Genomic DNA, 9,442 nt, shown 5'->3' with positions numbered 1-9,442 from the left:
AAGTCAAGTATTCAAAGGGTTTATGTATAGGTTGTGAAGTAGGCAAGCATCTTGAAGAGAAGTTTGACAAGGGGAAGTCTTGGAGAGCTACTATTATTCTTGAATTGGTTCATAGTGACGTAGCTGGCCCATTTCCAATGCCATCATTTGGAAAGGCTTGCTATGTTCTCAACTTCATTGATGAATTTTCACGCTACACTTGGGGTCTTCTGATGCAGAGCTTGCAACCAAAAGCACCTAATTACTCTCCAAATTCCAAACAACACTTAAACCCTCTTCAAAGTTGCAGGTTGATCCAAAGGCTCTAACAAAAGGTATCCTTTACCTTGCAAGTGGAATCCACTCTTTTAAGCTTAACCCTCATACCTAGGGTTCTTGACAAACTTAGATCAACTACAAACTTTTAGGGACTCCTATCTTCAATAGGGTCTAATAAGGAAAAATTTTCCTAGTGGTATTGAAACTCAAATCTCCTAGTAGAAAGGGCTTGTAAGGACCTAATCTACCAAGACTCTCCCAACTTTGGAGTTCCCAAACACCAAATATGTGATCTACATAAACTTTACCAGCATTCCTAATAGGTCTAAATCTTGTTTTCTTTGTCAAACTCCCAAACTTCCCAAAGGACCAGACTATCTCCTTACCTTTTTGGATACCCTTTATCCTTCTCTTCAAGACTCCAAGGGATTAAACTCTAACTTTTCTCCAGAACAAACTAACACTCACTTTGATCACAGACCTAATGGGCCAAATTAGGCTGGGTTAACAAAGGAAGTGCATGTAAATGGGTTCACATATACAACTCCACCCCTTGGAACTCTTCCTCTCATTCAAAAATTCCTTCTACACCCTTCACTCGAGTCAAATCAACTGGTTCGAGAGCCTGGACCCTCCTTCTCATTCAATTCTAGACTAGACATATGACAATGTTCAGTCTAGGGCTGACTGGTCAAATTAGGAAACCTGTTCCTATAGCTCTAAGTCTCTGCCATCCTTGAGTAACCTCCCCTAACTTGTATTCCCCAAAGGGGCATTGGAATCCCATGGTGGAATTGCAAGTTAGAGGGACATCTTTGTGAAACCCTCAGATTTAGGGCCAAACAAACTACCTTCTTCAAAAAATGGTATAACTCTTGCCAATGAACAGATAAAGACTTCAAATCAAAAGCATTAGAACATTGATTCTTGGTATAAGGCTAGACTTGTTGCCAAAGGTTTCTCATAGGTTCTTGGTATTAACTATACTGAGACCTTTGTACCAGTAGCTAACATAAACTCCATTCATTTGACACTAGCTATTATTGCAACTCATGGTTGGGTTGTAAATTAGATGGATGTGAAGAGTGCTTTCCTCAATGGAGATGTTCTTGAAGAGATATATATGGAGCAACCTCAGGGATTCATATAGGATTCTACTATGGTTTGTAGGTTGAGGAAGTTAATCTATGGCCTTAAGTAGGCTCCTAGGGCTTGGTATGCCAAGATGGATTCCTTCTTACTCTCAGCAAGATTCACCAGGTATCATTCAGATTCAAATATCTACATTCTTCGGAGGGATGAATCACACTTGATACTTGTGCTTTATGTACATGACTTGATCATACTTCATCCATCATTTCCAGTGTCAAGACTTCTTTGCAAGATAGATTTGCTATGATAGACTTGGGTTTACTTCATTATTTCCTTGGTATTAAGATCACATAGTCTTCAACTGAGATCACACTTTCTCAACCCAAGTATGCTCTTGATTTACTTTCTCAGTTTCACATGAGTGATTTCAAGCCTGTGCCTACTACCCTTCTTTCAAGTGTTAAGTTAGAGGCCAAATGTTCCACTCCATTTGTTGATGCTACATTGTACAAATAGTTGGTTAGGAGTCTCATCTACTTGACACATATATGCCATGACATAGCTTTTGTAGTTAGCATGGTTCCTCACTTCATGCAAGAGCCACATGAGCTTCAGTGGAAGGCTACCAAATGCATCATACACTACATACAAGGTATGCATACACATGTGATACACTATGAAGTAGGCACTGGACTTCAGTTGGTTAGATACATAAACTCAGATTATGCAGGAGATCTTGATTCCCACAAGTCTACTTCAAGTTACATGTTTCATGTTAGTTATGACCTCATTTTTTGGCAGAGTAAGAAGCAAAATACTATTTCTCTTTCTTTGATTGAGGTTGAGTATTGAGGGGCAATTACTGCAATTACAGAGGCTATATGTCTACAACATATCTTGAAGGAGTTTGGGTTCAACCTTACATAGTCTACAATCACTCATCCTGATAATCAAAGTGCTATTGAGATCTCAAAACATCTAATTCAGCATCAACAAACCAAACACATTGAGGTTCATGTGCACTATTTTAGCGAGATGATACAGGAGCAAGTCACTCAGTTGAGGTATTTTCCTACAACAGAGCTAGTTGTAGACATCTTCATCAAACCCTTCATTGAGGTCAAGTATATCCATTTGCGAGATATCTTGGGGGTGCGTGATATTTCAATAGGGGGTCACTTGACTTCTCTCTTCTTTCTTATGGGAGGGATCTTTTCCTCACACAAGGTCTTCTTCTCTCTCATTTTATCTTATTATAATTATCTCTCTTTTTGGAGGGGGTTTTCCCATGTGGTTTTCCCTCTTTCTCCACTTTATGAGAGATTGCATTGCATATCATTTGCACTTGTATATTGTACATGGGTACCTAACATGGTCTAATAGCCAGGAGTCATCTTGCATTATTTTTTAGCCTTTGTGAGCTTGAGTACATTTCCATAAGTTTCACTTAAGGGGGGTGTTGGTGTAAATAAGTATTTACTATTTACACTTTACTTAAGTTTACTTAGGATAATGCATATTCATATTAGTTTTCATGTAGACACCTAAGAGTTTTCATATTCATATGAGCTGTCATGTAGACAATATAGTAGTTTGCACTCCAATTGAGCACATTATGTTTGCTACATCTCTTTATGACATACACCTTTGCATTATTATCCTCTCATTGTTGCATGTACATTCATGCACAATGGAGGATAATCCACTCTTGGTGGATAATTTGCTTAGTTGTTATGCTTATCTCTTTCCTAACTCCTAGTCATATCAATTTCCTTTATATGCAAGGCACTTTTATGATGTATTCATCCAATCATCTGATATCCATTCTCCTTTGATCATCATTTTTCTCTCTTGTGCTATCTACTAAGCTTCTTGATCTTGGTATTGAATTATTGCCTTAGGAAAATTCTTACAAAAAGTTTGGAGTGTAATACAACATGTATTGTAATTTTGCATTGTGATCCTATATTATTCATTGTACATTGGAAAAATCTTAGTGATGACTCAATTAATTAGGTTAGGACTTGGTATATAGGAAAGATGGTTTCCTTGTGGTTAAGTGTCCATATTTTAAGTGGATGTATTATTTGAGCTTGGATGTGAATTTTGCTAAGGTCAGAGAAATGGATAGTGTCATTCTTCAAAGGAACTATATTGGCAAATAATTGGTTGTTTTAGTCAATTCACAAATTGGTTTTCTTAACTTGAGAGATTTTTGGTGAAGATAGATATGAAACAATTCAAATAGTAGGTTTAGCTAGCCTCTTATGAAATCCTAATAGGGTTAAAATATCTCCTAGTAGGCTTGAAATCTCCTAATAGGGATTCAAGGTCTCCTAATAGGGACATAATGTGCTAATTATATTGAATTGGCTCATAATAGAGTTCATCTATTCCATTGGAACTTTTACATTAGTATATCATCTTATGGGCATCATTTCCACTAGGGATTTCCCTCTGATCAAGGGTTTCCCTAGTTTACATATCTAGTGTTATTGTGTATGTTGTCAATTCTACGATTGTTACATCTTTTGGTTACATGTTTCAATTTTGATAAATTTTATTTAAAGTTATTTAAGAACTCAACTAATTGACCCTTCCACCTCTCATTTGTGTTGGTAGAATTTACTTTCTAATAACTAGTATTAGAGAGTAAAGTTCTTAAATAGAAAACTTGATAGCTTAAGGAGACCCATGGCTTCCTTTAGAAAGGAAATTAAGAAGTTTGATGGAGTGAACTATGAGAGTTGGAAACAAATAATTGAGACTCATTTGATATGCATGGGATGTGACTTTTGGCTAATTACAAGAGAAAACAGGGTGATAGTAGAATAGGGAGACTTGATATGTATAGAAGAAAAAAAACACCTATTTATGTAAACCATATTTTCCATAGAAGCATTCCTATCAGATCTCCCATAATTAGAATATGGTGAGTTAAAATTTTTACAATTTGCACATGATATTTGGGTCAAATTACAAAATATATTTGAAGGTGATCAATATGCAAAGAAATCTAGATTACAAAATTGGATATGTAAGTTTGAGGTTTCTAGGATGTAGGATGATGAAACTATAAGAGGATAATTTAGTAGGATATATGAGATTGAAATATGAATTAGAAGTTGTGATGGAACAAAGACAAAAGATGAGATTGTGTGGAAGATTTTTGAAATCTTTACACCTACTTATGAGCACAACGTACAAATCATTGAAGAAATCATTCCTATTACACCTAACTTTACTAGAGAGACTCTTCTTGAAAATTCATAGGCATCTAAACAATGTATGAGACAAAAAGAAGGATTACCTAGAACAAAGACAACTTTTAGTGTGCAAAAGGACAAACCTACATTAAAAAGGAGTGCAAGCTTAAGTGGAAACTATGCTAGAGATTGGGTTGCTAAAAAATGAGAAGATGGAAATATTAATGAAGTTATGGAATTGGTGATGAGAAGAGAACCTAAAGGTAAGAAAGCTTTTATTTATTGCCCTTACAAAGGACTTGGTCATTTTTTATTTCAATGTCCTATGGGAGAAAAGAAGATAAAGCCTATAAATCCTTATAAGTCTAAGATTACACAGGACCATTTCTTTGTTGATGAGGCTGATGAATTTGATTTGAAAGATATAAAGTTCTTAGAAAGTGATGATGGGGATGGAGAGATAGGATTTGTTTCTATTAAATAAGAAAGTCCTTAAAAAGAAGAAAATGAAGTTAAAGAAGAAAAACTTTAGTTTTACATGTAGAGAAGAAAAAGTCTAATTGGACTATAGATAGTAGATTCTTTTATCATATAACTAGAGATGTGAATAAATTTTTTTAATTTAGCTACTATGATAGAGGAATAGTAAGAGTTGGAAATAATGCACCATGCCAGATTAAAGGAAAATGATCTATTACTCTTGATGGGAAAAATAACACTGGGGATACCTTTTTTTTTGAACGGATTGGAACATAATCTTTTGAGTGTTGGATAACTTATAGAAAAGGGATATTAGTTACAATTCATAGAGAAGACTTGTGTAATTAAGGATATATATGGGAAACTAATTGGAAGGGTACAAGGAAAAGATTTTTTTTTAATTGAAACCTACTAAGCTGACATGTTTGGTTGCTATATGGATGATAGTAAGATATGGCATAAGAGGTTTTGTCACATTAATTTTGATAACATTAGAAGATTAGTACAACATATATAGTAAGAGATCTACCTAATATTGTTAAACCTTATACCATGATTTGCAGGGACTTCATAACAAAAAATAGATAAATAGTTCATTTCTAAGTAAGGGGGTTACTACATCAATCAAGTTAGAGAATGCACATACAAATTTGTGTGGTCCTACAAGAATTAGGGAATTCTATGATGAAAGTGATGAAGGGTGCTCCCCTTAATACCATAACACATATATAAACAAAAAAATAATAACAAATGTGATAAAAAAAATGGACTTCTTATTATTGCCACAAATATGGAATTACAGAATTCACAAGTACAATATGCTAACCCACATGGGCACCTTCATTACAGTAATATGTAAGGCTAAGTTGCAAACTACCACCCCGAGTTGTTCTAGACAATGTTTGGGTCTTCCTTAAATAGGCAATTTTATGCTACCCAAGAAGGTTTTAGACATTGAAACTTAATGCCTAGGGCCAACAAGCCCTAACAATACATGTAGAGTCAGCCAAATACATCTTTGACAATTATTTTGGATATTTTAGGTACTGTAATTTTGGAAGGTCATAACTCTCAAACCGTTGCTCTGATTAGCTATTATAACCACTTTTTGGAAATGATAGCTTCTGATCTGCATGCTCAAAATAGCCCTAGCGCCCTTCAATCAAATTTTTGGACCTGACCTGGGCACTCTAAGGCCTCCAGTAGTGAGCTTGAAGATTTTTCTGCAAATGTTTCCACTAAAAATCTGCAATTTCTTTGATACTTAAGCTGGAGCAATGAGATTTTTATGGTAGGCTTATAACTCTAAAATGAACCTTCTTGTAAAAAATGAGAACATTTCAAGATCGTATGAAAAACTTACTAAAAATAGCAAGTTCCTAGAAATAACAACCCCCTGTCTACTAGTCCTTATTAAAATAGAAAATACCGAAATAAAAATATTTTTGGGTGATGCAAGATTGCTCTTACACCTAGGATGCTCCTGTATCAAACACTTGAGATAATTTAAGAAGTGAATCCATCACATTTCAGGTGTTCAGAGAAAAATCAAGATGGTTAACCTCCTCTCTTGCTAGCCATGATGAATCCTCTACTAGCCTCCCTTTCCATTTGACAAGGTATTCTTCATAAGTATTGTTCCTTGTACTTTTTCCAATATGACTATCCAATATCTCCTCAATCTTCTTTGTAGCTGAACTAGCTATTGGAATACTACTCCACTATGCTTCTACAACTTCATCTCCATCACCTCCATAATACTCTGTCAAAATTGAAATATTAAATTCTAGTGAAATATTCAACTCAGCAGACAACTGCACTTCATAAACATTTCTAGAATCATGCCTTTTCACTATCTTGCATGGTCCAAACTTCTTCCTCTTCTTCTTATTATATGTACCCATTAGAAAATGCTCCTTTTACAAATGAACCATGACTTCATCTCTAATATGAAATTTCTTATACCTCCTTTTCACATTTTCCTTAGTATTGTACCATGTATTCATCTTTATGATGTGCTTCCTCACCTCCTCATGGATATTCTTCAAATGTTCAACAAATTCTTCTACTTCAACACTACTTATCTCTCCTTTATCCAACTATCATAATTCATAAGCATTTGTAGGACTACTCCCATATACAATCTAGAATGGTGATTTACTAGTACTTCTGTTGACATAATTAATATATGCAAATTTTTCCTATGGTAAAATCATATCTCATCCTTTTGTTTTATCTCCAACCAAGCATCTCAACAAGTTTTCCAAACCGTAATTCACAAATTTTGTCTATCCATCAGTTTGTGGATGATGCTATGAACTAAACTTCAAACCCATCTTCAATTTCTTCCACAATGTGCGCCAAAAATACCCAACAAATTTGGTATCTCAATCTGAAACTATACTCTTTGGCAGACCATGTAGTCTCACCACTTCTTTGAAAAACAACTCTATTGTATGAACAACATCACTAGTCTTCTTGCAAGGAATAAAATATGCAATCTTTGAAATCCTATCAACCACCACAAAAATAGAGTCATGCCCATGCTGTGTCCTTGGTAATTCAAGAACAAAATCCATGCTAATATCCTCCCATGGCTTCTCTAGTACAGGCAATGGTTGATACAACCCCGTGTTTTGCTTCACTCCTTTCACCGTCTGACATACTCTGCAACTATGTACAAACTTCTTCACATCTTTCTACAATTGTGGCTAGTAATAAGTGTCAACAACCAAAGCAATGGTCATATCTTTTCCAAATGTCTAGCCAATCCTCCACTATGCTTCTCCTTGATTAGATTCTCTCTCATTGAACTTTTGGAAGTGCACAACTAGCTTCCTTTGAACAACATACTATCTTGTATCATAAAATCCAACCACTTTGTCCTATCAAGTGTAACAGGTTTTGTACAAGCCTTCCACACTTCACCAAAATCAAGATCATCTGGATACAAAGTAATGAGTTCCTTTAATGCAACCACCTCTATCTATATTTTTGTCAGCAATAATTATCTTATACTAAGAGAATCTACAACTTTTTTGAAATTTCCACTCATGTTTTTCAAAAAAAATGTATAACTCTGCAAAAACTCAACTCACTTCAAATGCCTTTGGTTCAATTTTTTTTGACTATTCAAATATTGCAAAGCTTGATGATCAATATATAAAACAAAATCCTTAGGGAGATGATAGTGTCTCCAATTCTTCAATGCTTGAACTGTACCATAAAATTCATGATCATAAATAAAATATTTTATTTTTGCATCATCCAAATTCTCACTAAAATAAACAATAGGTCTAGCTTCTTGTCTCAAAACAACTCCTATTGTAGTACCACTAGCATCACAGTCTACTTGAAACTCCTTGTTGAAATAAGGAAGTGCTAAAACAAGATGCTCAGTAACTTTCTATTTCAATAGATTAAGACTCTTATCTACTCCTATTGTCCACTTAAATTGTTTCCTATCCCCTCTTATTCTTTTAGTCAGGGGCCCACAAATATTGCTAAAACCTCTTATGAACTCTCTATAAAAACTAGCTAGTCTATGAAAAGATCTTACCTCTGTTGCACTCCTTGGAGTAGGCCATTCAAGGATAGCCTTCACTTTCTTTGGGTCCATTTTTAGACCTTCTACTAAGACTACAAATCCTAGGTGCACCAACTCCTTCTTTACAAAACTGCACTTCTTCAAGTTTATCAAGAATTTTTCTTCCCTAAACTTATAAAACACCTTGAAAATATAAAATGCTCTTCCAATGTCTCACTAAAGATCAAAATATCATCTAGGTAAATAATGAAAAAATTACCTAGAAACTCCTTCAGTACCTCATTCATGAGTCACATGAAAATGCTTGGTAAATTGGCTAGCCCAAAAGGCATGACTAACCACTCATATAGTCCTTCCCTTATCTTGAAAGAAAATTTGTACTCATCACCTTCTCTGATATGAATCTGATGCTACCCACTCTTCAGATCTATCTTTATGACATACTCAGCCCCACTCAAACAGTCCATAATATCATCCATCCTTGGCAATGAAGATATGTACTTGATTGTGATCTTGTTGATAGCATTATTATGGTTGAATTAAAGTAGGAAAGGTAAACTTTAGGGGGGGGGGGGGGGTGGGTGAATCAGTAGTTTATAGTAGGACCTATAAAACTTTTCACCACACATCTATTTCATGCATTAAGCAAGTAAACTGAAATAGCATGTACATCTAAAACATGTAAGCAAGTAAACATTCACACATATATGACACCAAATATGATTACCCAAAAAACCTCCAATAAGAAGGTAAAACTGGGGTGGGGATGAGACACACAAATCATCAGTACTATAGTAATAAAGTGTATCCAATGAAGGTTACAATGTTTTGACCATAAAATATGATCTACCCTATAACA

This window comes from Cupressus sempervirens, chromosome 11 (genome assembly GCF_028749045.1).
Source record: "Cupressus sempervirens isolate cs-2001-9-10 chromosome 11, ASM2874904v1, whole genome shotgun sequence".
NCBI classification, from domain to species: domain Eukaryota; kingdom Viridiplantae; phylum Streptophyta; class Pinopsida; order Cupressales; family Cupressaceae; genus Cupressus; species Cupressus sempervirens.
The sequence above is the reverse complement of the archived record's forward strand: the minus strand, read 5'-3'. Positions refer to the sequence as shown.